This window comes from Oryctolagus cuniculus, chromosome X (genome assembly GCF_051225735.1).
Source record: "Oryctolagus cuniculus isolate XC-2025 breed Fujian yellow rabbit chromosome X, ASM5122573v1, whole genome shotgun sequence".
Taxonomy (NCBI): Eukaryota; Metazoa; Chordata; class Mammalia; order Lagomorpha; family Leporidae; genus Oryctolagus; species Oryctolagus cuniculus.
Window position 1 is genome coordinate 80467214 of NC_142888.1, and position 9216 is coordinate 80476429.

Genomic DNA, 9216 nt, shown 5'->3' on the forward strand with positions numbered 1-9216 from the left:
CACAATGCTAGGCCCCAAAGTAATTTTAATAAGTAAATCTGGGGGCTTGGGAGAGGAAAGGAAATGTGGAGAATGGAAATGGTGTGCTGCTAAAAATAATAATACTGACAGAGGGAGAGGAGTGGAGAGGGGTAGGGGGAATAGAAATGCTGCAGCAAGATAGAAAGCACTAGGAGATACTCTGCTACAGGGGATGAGCATAGGAATAAAAAAGAAAAGAAAGAGTAAAGGAAAGACAGGAAAGAAAAATTTGAGGACACAAAAAAGAACAGAAACACAAACAGATTTGAGAAGAGAAAATAGACTAAGAAGTAGCAGCGGGAGAGTGGGCAGGTGAGAACCTAGGAGTCACAGATGCAAGGGGCAGTAGGTGGAGGAAGACTTGTGCCTCAAGCAGCTCAAGGAAGACCAGAATGCCAAAGCTGGGCCTTCACCTTATTGTAGCAGGCTTTAGGGTAAGTCCACTAGATTGTGAGCCCTCTCAGGAGCTGGGGAAAAGTTATTCTGCAGACACCCAAGGCTTTGCAGACTTGCTTGGGGTCATGTTTGAAATCGTCTCAGGTATCTTTTTAAAATCATTCATATATATATATATATATTATTAATATTAAAAGGACAGATTTCATGGAGTTCATAGGTACAGTTCTTTATTTTTTTTAACTTTTATTTAATGAATATAAATTCCCAAAATACAGCTTATGGATTACAATGGCTTCCCCCCCATAACGTCCCTCCAACCCTCAACCCTCCCCTTTCCCACTCCCTCTCCCCTTCCATTCACATCAAGATTCATTTTCGATTCTCTTTATATACAGAAGATCAGTTTAGCATACATTAAGTAAAGATTTCAACAGTTTGCTAACACACAGAAACATAAAGTGAAAAATACTGTTTGAGTACTAGTTATAGCATTAAATCTCAATGTACAGCACACTAAGGACAGAGATCCTACATGAGGAGTAAGTGCACAGTGACTGCTGTTGTTGACTTAACAACTTGACACTCTTGTTTATGGCATCAGTAATCACCCTAGGCTCTTGTCATGAGCTGCCAAGGCTATGGAAGCCCCCTGAGTTCACTGACTCTGATCATTTTTAGACAAAGCCATGGTCAAAGTGGAAGTTCTCTCCTCCCTTCAGAGAAAGGTACCTCCTTCTTTGATGACCCATTCTTTCCACTGGGATCTCACTCGCGGAGATCTTTCATTTAGGTTTTTTTTTTTTTTTTCCCCCAGAGTGTCTTGGCTTTCCACGCCTGAAATACTCTCATGGGCATTTCAGCCGGATCCGCATGCCTTAAGGGCTGATTATGAGGCCAGAGTGCTGTTAGGACATTTGCCATTCTATGAGTCTGCTGTGTATCTCACTTCCCATGTTGGATCATTCTCTCCCTTTTTGATTCTATCAGCTAGTATTTGCAGACACTAGTCTTGTTTATGTGATCCCTTTGGTTCTTAGTCCTATCATTATGATCAATTGTGAACAGAAATTGATCACTGGGACAGTGAGATGGCATTGGTACATGCCACCTTGATGGGATTGAATTGGAATCCCCTGGTATGTTTCTAACTCTACCGTTTGAGGTAAGTCAGCTTGAGCATGTCCCGAATTGCACATCTCTTCCCTCTCTTATTCCCACTCTTATATTTAACAGTGATCACTTTTCACTTAGGTTTCAGCACTTAAGAAGAATTGTGTATTGATTACAGTATTCAACCAAAAGTATTAAGTAGAACAAACAAAAAAAATACTAAGAGGGATAACATATCGATTTGCTCATCAACAGTCAGGGTGAGGGCTGATCAAGTCACCGTTTCTCATAGTGTTCATTTCACTTTAACAGGTTTCCTTTTTGGTGCTCAGTTAGTTGTCACCTATCAAGGAGAACAAGTGGTATTTGTCCCTTTGGGATTGGCTTATTTCACTCAACATAATGTTTTCCAAAATCCTGACAGGGATCACTTTTAAGTTAAAATTTAAACACCTAAGAATAATTGTGTGTTAATTACAGAGTTCAACCAATGGTACTAGAACAAAAAAATACTAAAATGGATAAAGTATTACATTGTACATCAACCGTTATAGGTACAGTTCTAAGACGATAAGCATACTTCCCTCCCTCACTCCCTCAATACCCCTATTTCCTTCCTTTTTTAAACAATTTTTGCAAAGACATAATTTCAATCCCCTTGATAATCTCAGACTTAATTCATCACTAACCATAATACTCAACAAGTAAAAAGAAGGAAGACTACAGTTCCATCGGAGTATAAACATTGACTAAAAATGACAATCATATTACAAAATGTCTGCTTCATTCCTATACATGTTTATGTTCTATATTAGCTGCTGCACAACTCTCAGATATCTTAAAGGCCCTGTGACAAGCTTGCTGGAGCTTTATCTGTTCTGGGTGTTAGATCAAATAGAAACATAGGGAGGAGAATTGTCTGAAGCCACTACTGCTCCTTCACAGTTTTTGCTTAGGTCTCTAGACTTTGGCCATGTTCACAGAACAGTAGTGAAACAGAGAAAAGAATTAGGAGGGAAATGAACAGGCAGGGAAGGGGACATGGGTCAGATTGCCATCTACCTCAATGTCACTCTCATTTCTTCACAGAAAATCAGATAACTGTGAGGATTTGGGATGAACAATAAGCCCAAAGTACAGAGGAAAAATGTGACTGGGTACCTTGGTGAGTTATGTTATTATTTACCCTTCCTGGACTGTGGATGATGCTGACAGGAAACAGGAAGTACATGTCCATTTGACCAGCATGAGAAACTCACTCCAGCTCCACTGCCAATGCCTTAAAGCACTGAGCCCTTGATTATACTACCATTGGTGTGACTGTGTAGGACAAGAAAGGTTGGTGGAGAGCTGTTGGGGGCCAAGGATAAATGGAAATCATTATAAGTTAAGTAACTACACTTAAATCTTCCCAGTTCTCCAAGCTTTTCTCCCTTTCCATATTCTTTTCTCCATCTTCTCTCTTATCTCTCTGTTTTTACATCTGGTGCACACAGTTGGATTATTTATACTACTTGGTTCATGATGCAGCATCATCATTGGCCAACACATAGCCTTGTTGATGTGTTTATAAAACAAATATGATAATCACTTGTAAAATTATCACCTGATGAAAAAGCTACATTTACAAGCAACTTACTTCTACTTATGTGTTCTATTATACCTCATCCCTTTCTCTCTTTTCTTGTTACCAAAGGTAACAACTATCTCATAATCTGTTTATTGTTTCCATGACTTACTAACTTTCCACTTTATGACATATATATCTGTGTACCAGCACTTTGACCATTCATTTGCCTAACTGTGTGACCAAAAGAAAATTTCTTAATGCCTTTAGGTATTTGCTTTCTGTTCCATAGAATGCCAATAACAATTAGATTTATTTAGATGGTTTTTGTAAGGCTCAAATTCCTTAGTGCATACAATGTACCTTGATTAGAATTTGGCATATGAAAGGCAGTATTAGTAAGATACTATTACTTCCCCAATTGCTCTATCCTTCCTTTGCTAGGTCATGTGCCACTCCCTCCAGGAAGATTAACCTCATTTCCCCATTTGAAACCAATTCTTAATCTTCTCAACCTTGCCATGGTACCTATTCACACTTTCATTATGGCCTGTGTTTTGTACTAGTGCTAGCAAGTTTTTTTTTTTTTAAACAGTGATTCTTAATATTACCAGCATATTAACATAATCTGGGAACTTTGTTAAAGTTTTATTTATTTATATATTTGAAAGGCAGAGAGAGAGAGAGAGAGAGAGAGAGGTCTTTCATCCACTGATTTACTCCCAAAATGGTCACAATGGCCGGAACTGAGCCAATTCGAAGCCAGGAACCAGGAGCTTCTTTTGGGTTTCCCACGTGGGTGCAGGGGCCCAAGGACTTGGGCCATCTTCTACTGCTCTCCCAGGCCATAGCAGAGAGCTGGATCAGAAGTAGAGCAGCCGGGACTTGAATTGGCGTCCATATGGGATCTCGGCACTGCGGTGGCTTTACCTGCTACTCCACAGCACTGGCTTCTGTCCTGCTTTTATGATTTCCAATCAGTCTTTTACTAAAATTGGCTCCTTGAATTGAAGGAGTGGTGCACTTTCATCTGATGGTTCACTCTCCCAAATGCCCACAACAGCCAGGGCTGAGCCAGACCAAAGCTAGGAGCTCCAAACTCCAATCCAGGTCTCCCACATTGTGGCAGGGATCCAAGTACTTAGGCCATAATTTTCTGCCTCCCAGGGTGCACATTAGCAGGAAGCTGGATGGAAGCCAAGGTGAGACTCAAATCCAGGCACTCCTATATAGGATGTGGGTGTCCCAAGCAGTGGTTTAACACAGTGCATTATAATAATGCCTGCCCCTCTGAAAACTTTTTACGTGTCCTAATCCAAGCTCTAGAGAATGAGAATCTCTGGGGTGTACTTCTGTGCAGTCAATGGTAATATCTCCACTGGCTTCTATGTCTATCAAGTCCCTCTCTTTTGAGAAATACTTGAACTGGTAGACCTTTGAAGATCTCTTCCTGAGTTTACACACATACTGCAGCTCTCATTTCCTCTCATTGAGTTGTCTTTTCTTAAGACACTCTGGCAAAAAAAAAACAACAAAAAACAAAAAAAAAACACCTAAATGAAAGATTTCTGTGAGTGAGATCCCAGTGGAAAGAACAGGTCTTCAAAGAAGGAGGTACCTTTCTCTGAAGGGAGGAGAGAACCTCCACTTTGACTATGACCTTGTCTAAACAAGATAAGAGTCGGTGAACTCAAAAGGCTTACATAGCCTTGGAAACTCATGACTGGTGCATAGGGAGATTACTGATGCCATAAACAGGAGTGTCAATTTGTAAAGTCAACAACAGGAGTCACTGTGCGCTTACTCCTCATGTAGGATCTCTGTCCTTAATGTGCTGTACATTGAGACTTAATGCTATAATGAGTACTCAAACAGTATATTTCGCTTTGTGTTTCTATGGGGGTGCAAACTGTTGAAATCTTTACTTAATGTATGCTAAACTGATCTGTAAAAAAAAAAGAAGAAATTATCAATTTCCAACTTGACTCTCACTGGGATTAAACATGACAATAGGTCTGATCTGATTTCATCATCATTTAAAAAATCATCTATTATTTTTCACTTTATGTTTGTGTGGGAGCAAACTGTTGAAATCTTTACTTAATGCATGCTAAACTGATCTGTAAAAAAAAAAGAAGAAATTATCAATTTCCAACTTGACTCTCACTGGGATTAAACATGACAATAGGTCTGATCTGATTTCATCATCATTTAAAAAATCATCTATTATTTTTCACTTTATGTTTGTGTGGGAGCAAACTGTTGAAATATTTACTTAATGCATGCTAAACTGATCTTCTGTATATAAAGAGAATCGAAAATGAATCCTCATGTGAATGGAAGGGGAGAGGGAGTGGGAAAGGGGAGGGATGCGGGTGGGAGAGACGATATGGGGGGGAAGCCATTGTAATCCATAAGCCGTACTTTGGAAATTTATATTCATTAAATAAAAGTTAAAAAAAATATCCTTTTTCACTCTCAAAAATGTCATTGTTTGGATGATAAATTATAGACATACTGCCCATAAGTCATTAAATGAAATGTTCTCAAAAAAATTTTTATATTATTTATTTGAAAGACAGAGTTACAGAGAGAGGTAGAGCCAGAGAGAAAGAGGTCGTCCATCTGCTGGTTCACTCCCCAAATGGTTGCAATGCTGGAACTGAGCTGATCCGAAGCCAGGAGCCAGGAGCCAGGAGCCACCTCCGGGTCTCCCCCATGACTGCAGTGGCCCAAGGATTTGGGCCATCCTCTGCTCCTTTCCCAGACCTGTTAGCAGGGAGTTAGGTGGGAGGTGGAGCCAAACTGGTACCTATATGGGATGCTGGTGCTGCAGGCCTGGGGCTTTAACCCATTGTGCCACAGCGCCAGTCCCAGTGAGTTGTCTTATTGGCTGTTTTGTGCTTTACTTTTGTCATAGTCGTTAAAAGTAGAGGCTATAGAGTCTGGAATCCTGAGTGTGAATCTTGGCCAGGTGACTCTGGTCTTACTGCGAACTGACTCTGATCTTGTTTGCATATCCACAAAATGGACATAAGAGCATATACCTTAAGGTTCTTGGGGAGAAGTGAATGAGCTAATGCCTGTAAGAAACAGCATAGTCCTGAACAAAGTAGCTGTCATCATCTTCACAAGAACTCATCTTCCATGCTATTCTTTAAACCCCTTGCAAGTAGGTGCTGTGTCCCAGGCATTTCTGCATCCCCATCATGCTTAATGTATAGTCAACTCTCAATGTACATTAATTGATTGTATTTTACCCTGCTACTCTAAATGGAGTTAATATCATAGACTGACATGTCAAGCCCCACCTTCCCTCATAGTCTCTATTGACTGCATATCAAAGGCATCTGGGCAATCAAGGCAATATATCAAAAACAGGCACTGACATACATGGTGAGTTTGGCAATCTTGTCTCCATTCAAAAGCATTTTGCCTACATTTTCTAAATGAACAGTAACTCTATTGAAAGTCCCACCTTTGACAAATACATAGTGCATTTAATTTTCTTAGAGAAAAAAAACTGCCACTGAGGAGCATTTCCAAAACGTTTGTCTCAATCAGTCTAACTTGCTAAGACAGTGCTGAGATTCAAATGTAGAGGAAGTATAAAAGGTCAGACTTCTAATCTTTAACAGGAAAAAGAGAAGAAAAAAAGGCCTCTAATGCTGGTAACCACTTTTCCTGATTCAACTCTGAATTGGGCTGGGGAGGGGGGAGAACCTGCTACATTAGCCTGTGAATAATGCAGTGTGTTTGGCAAAAGTAATTGTTTACATTAATAAAATGCCACTATAGAGAGGCTCCTAGCATGTCCAGACTTGGTCATTTCCATTAATTTATTTAACACTGTCTTCTGGAGGAAAAACAGGATAGACACCTCAGTCAGTGAGAAATGGTGGTGAGGGCAATGTCAAAATCCTTGTCAGTTCAACAGCAATCAGTAAAAATCTGGCATCCTGATTAAAGGGCCAGCCTCATAGTATTCAAAGACAACAGCAAAACTCCGGGAGGAGGAAGTGGCTCAATTCCATACTGAGGGGCGGGCGCTATGGCTTAGTGGGAAAGCCGCTGCCTGCAGTGCCCGCATTCCATATGGGTGCCAGTTCGAGTCCTGACTGCTCCACTTCTGATCCAGTTCTCTGCTATGGTCTGGGAAAGCAGTGGAAGATGGCTTGGGTCCTTGGGTCCCTGCACCCACGCGGGAGACTCAGAAGAGGCTCCTAGCTTCAGATTGTCCCCGCTCCAGTCATTGTGGCCACTTGGGGGGTGAACCAGCGGATGAAAGAACTCTTTCTCTCTCTCTCTGCCTCTGCCTCTCTGACAGGCAGAGTTAGACAGTGAGAGAGAGAGAGAGAGAGAAAGAAAGGTCTTCCTTTTTCTGTTGGTTCACCCCCCAAGTGGCCGCTACGGCCAGCATGTTGCGGCCAGCGTGCTGTGCTGATCCGAAGCCAGGAGCCAGGTGCTTCCTCCTGGTCTCCCATGCGGGTGCAGGGCCCAAGGACCTGGGCCATCCTCCACTGCACTCCCGGGCCACAGCAGAGAGCTGGACAGAATCCGGCGCCCCAAGCGGGACTAGAACCCAGTGTGCCGGCGCTGCAGGTGGAGGATTAGCCTAGTGAGCCGTGGCGCTGGCCATTCTCTCTGTCTCTGCCTCTCTGTAACTCTGCCTTTCAAATAAATAACTAAATCTTAAAAAAAATAACTCCGATGCGATGGCCAGCATAAATGCTGTTTATATTCACGTTTCCCTAGGTGTGTGTGTGCAGGCCACAGCAGCACGCCCTTGGTGTAGTCAGTGCCGAAGGGAGTCTGTTCCTTCTGAGCCTGCCTGCAGGGATGGTCTCCTTGTAAAGCAGGGTGTGTCCAACATTCAGTACACTGAAGGTAAGCTAACCCATCACCATCATTGGTGTTTTAGGATGTTATTTTACTGGAGCAATTGACAAATAAGGAATATTAGCTTTGTGGCAGAATTCCCTGCATGTGTGATAATTGATCTTGTTTTATTTTTTGGCATCACAACCGTGGCATAGTTAACAGTTTCTGTTCTGTTCATCACATTTAAAATTTGAAGAGTACGCGCTTGATGGATAGAGCGCCTTCAGTGTACTGTTTCTATTAACTTTACTTTTTAAAATCAACTTGCTATAGACTTTATATACATTTTGTTAAATATAGTTCCTAGTGACATAGAAATGATGCGTAGTTTTCATTTACTAATTAAAAATGTCGAGGCCTAATTCTGACAGTCCTCATATTTAAAGGTTAGATAGACAACATAATGAAATTTTTAACTATTTGTATGTCATTTTGAAAGTGTACTGCTTTATGGTAAAAGTGTTTTTCATTTGTTCATTGTTTTCATTATTTGTGATCATGTTGTCTTTCAATACAGGCATAAACCTTCCACTCTTGAACAAAGCAGCTGCTTTTTAAAAGCGGTAATTGCTTCTTTACCTTTTATTTCTTTTGTAAATGAAGCTTTTCTTTAAGGATGTAACTTTAAAGTGTTGTCTATTGCATAAAACAGTTGACACTCACTTATTGTAAAGTGAAGATTGTTCTACTGCATGTGACGTGGACCATGCAGATTTCTGTATGTTCTCAGTATGCATCACTAGATAATAAAGTCTTTTGTGAACAAGGCAAAAAAAAAATAATAACTGGTTAAAAAATTCCATGCTAAGTGATACATTTACTTCCACAAAATTTCTTTTACTTTAACAAAATTTGAGATTTATAAAAATCTATTTAAAATTCAAAAATTCTTTTAAAGCATTTATTTATTTATTTATTTGAAAGGCAGAGTTAATAGAGAGAGACTGTCATTTTGCTGATTCACTTCCCAAATGGCTGCAATAAGCCAGAAGCCAGGAGCTTCCTCTGTGTCTATGTGGATGCAGGGACCCAAGAACTTGGGCCATCATCTGCTGCTTTCCTAGGCAATTATCAGGGAGCTGGATTGGAACTGGAGCAGCTCAGACTCGTATTGGAGCCCATATGGTATGCTGGTGCTGCAGACAGCAGCTTAATTTGGTGTGCTACAGAACCAGCACCAAAACTTAAATATTTCAAAGTAAAAATACTTTTAGGGCTGAGGTTATGACACAGTGGGT

At 40.7% G+C, this 9216-nt stretch overlaps 1 long non-coding RNA gene across 1 annotated transcript; it reads left to right on the forward strand.

The window, feature by feature from the left end:
* Positions 1–7845: 7845 nt before the first annotated feature.
* Positions 7846–8757, forward strand: LOC103351900 (uncharacterized). Its single transcript, XR_519522.4, has 2 exons — positions 7846–7984; positions 8496–8757. It is a non-coding gene; the product is annotated as an uncharacterized LOC103351900 (long non-coding RNA).
* The last annotated feature ends 459 nt before the right edge of the window (positions 8758–9216 follow it).